The sequence below is a fragment of the Sardina pilchardus genome, chromosome 1, assembly GCF_963854185.1.
Source record: "Sardina pilchardus chromosome 1, fSarPil1.1, whole genome shotgun sequence".
Lineage (NCBI taxonomy): Eukaryota > Metazoa > Chordata > Actinopteri > Clupeiformes > Clupeidae > Sardina > Sardina pilchardus.
In genome coordinates, this window is record NC_084994.1 from 34,614,702 (window position 1) to 34,617,201 (window position 2,500).

Genomic DNA, 2,500 nt, shown 5'->3' on the forward strand with positions numbered 1-2,500 from the left:
ACAGACTGCATCACTCTTTGGAGTCTCTTCAATTCAGCTCACATCATTTATTTAGATTCATATTCACTTTAACACGCACACACACACACACACACACACACACACACACACACACATACACTCACTATCACATAAACACAAGTACACACACACACACACACACACACACACACACACACACACACACACACACACACACATACACTCACTATCACATAAACACAAGTACACACACACACACACACACACACACACACACACACACGCGCACACACACACACACACACACACACATACACTCACTATCACATAAACACAAGTACACACACACACACACACACACACACACACACACACACACACACACAGGCACTTACACTCTTCAGCACAGACCAGTGCCCCATGTCGGTTGCGTAGCTGCACAGTTGTGTACTGGTGCTGGCATTCCAGGCGGCACCCTGGCTTTGCGTGGCATGTGGCACCCTAGGCTTTGATGTGTGCCGGATGAGTGTGTATGTGTGTGCCGGCCGGGTGAGTGTGTGTGTGTGTGTGTGTGTGTGAGGGGGGGAGGAAGCCGGTGGAAGCCTCTGAGCTCATGGAGGAGGCAGTGGGGGAGTGTGTGTGTGTGTGTGTGTGTGTGTGTGTGTGTGTGTGTGTGAGTGAGGGGGGGGCATTAAGGCTGTCTGTCATCCTCTCTCAACTTTTAAATATAGAACAGGGTCACATGGGCTATAGATAGCACCATTTATCCTAATTGTCCGCTGTGCCAATTGACAGATGCCTTCTGCTCTCGCCTTCTCTCTTCTCTCTTCTGTATCGCTCTCTCTTTCGCTTCCTCACTATCAGAGGGAGGGATGTTGTGTGTGGCCCCCTATTAAGTGTCTGGGGAGAGGGGGAAGAGGGAGGGAGGGAGGGAAGGAGAGAGAGAGAAAGAGAGAGAGTATGAAAGAGTAACATTATCATAAACTGTCTGCTGTGGCGAGCTGAGGCGATGACACACGGCAGGGTGAAGCGCTTTATTCCTCGACAGCCCCAAACCCGTGTGTGTCATGTTGGTGCTCTGTGTGTGTGTGTGTGTGTGTACATTTGCCTGGCTGACCCAAACCGGTAGTGTGTCAATCAGTGTGTGTGTGTGTGTGTGTGTGTGTGTGTGTGTGTGTGTGTGTGTGTGTGTGTGTGTGTGTGTGTGTGTGTGTGTGTGTGTGTGTGTGTACATTTGCCTGGCTGACCCAAACCGGTAGTGTGTCAATCAGTGTGTGTGTGTGTGTGTGTGTGTGTGTGTGTGTGTGTGTGTGTGTGTGTGTGTGTGTGTGTGTGTGTGTGTATTGGGGGAGTCGTGGAGGGTGTTAGGGGTTGGCAATGACCACGTCGTCCACACTGGTGGCCGGCCCCAGAGAGAAGCCCCTGCGTGCTAGACTCAAGACCAAGCCCTGAGCAGGAGAGGAGAGGAGAGGAGAGGAAGAACAGGGGAGAGGAGGAGAGGAAAGGAAGAACAGGGGAGAGGACGAGAGGAAAGGAACAGGGGAAAGGAGGAGAGGAAAGGAAGAACAGGGTAAAGGAGGGAGGGAGAGGAGGGAGGGGAGAGGAGAAGAGGAAAGGAGGAACAGGGGAAAGGAGCGAGAGGAGGGAGGGGAGAGGAGGAGAGGAAAGGAGGAACAGGGGAAAGGAGGGAGGGGAGTGTGATCAAAAGCTATACCCAGTGGTGGAGAAAATAGCCCATCCTCTCTGAGCCAACTCTTAGCTGAGCGCATTTGTGTGTGTGTGTGTGTGTGTGTGTGTGTGTGTGTGTGTGTGTGTGCATGTCTGTGCATTTGTGTGTGTATGTGTGTGTGTGTGTGTGTGTGTGTATGTGTGTGTGAGAGAGAGAGAGAGAGAAACAGGTCACGCGCTCGTCATAGTACCCCGGTTCAGCCCCTGTTAAGTCAGATGTATGCCACGCATGCGGACCATGCGACCGGAGGACGAGGAGAGCGCGCGGCTCATCGTGGGCCATGCCCGTCCCCTCCCCAGGCGCCCACTGACCGATATCTGCCATCTTTAGCTGCCGTCACAGAAAAGAAAACACGAACGAACGAACGAATGAAGCTCCTGGGTCCACTGCCCGCACGGGGGCAGCTTTTTAACACGAGGCTGGGTTGTGCTGTCAGCTCTACTGTGGAATCAATCGATAGCTGGTGAATGAAGAGTAGGGTACTTGGAGTAGTGCACTTGGAGTAGGATTCTTGGGATAGGATACTTGGAGAAGGGCATTTGGAGTAGAACACTTGGAGTAGGGCACTTGTAAAGGATACTTGGAGAAGGGTACTTGGAGAAGGGTACTAGGAGTAGGGTACTTGGAATAGGGCACTTCAGTAACCAAGTTCATATGTGAGATTGGAGACACAGGGTGTTTCTTTTTTGATTATATATATATATATATATTTTTTTTTAAAGGGCATGGTCTATCGACTTTTGTCATTTGTTTCAGCTGCAAATGAAGAGAGAGAGTATAATCGAGAGA

General features: G+C 51.0%; 1 protein-coding gene across 1 annotated transcript in view; it reads left to right on the top strand.

Moving 5' to 3' along the window:
• The window catches only part of LOC134078309 (SH3 and PX domain-containing protein 2A-like), a 93,658-nt gene that overhangs the window by 20,063 nt on the left and 71,095 nt on the right, over positions 1-2,500 (top strand). The gene's annotated exons all lie outside the window — the stretch shown is intronic.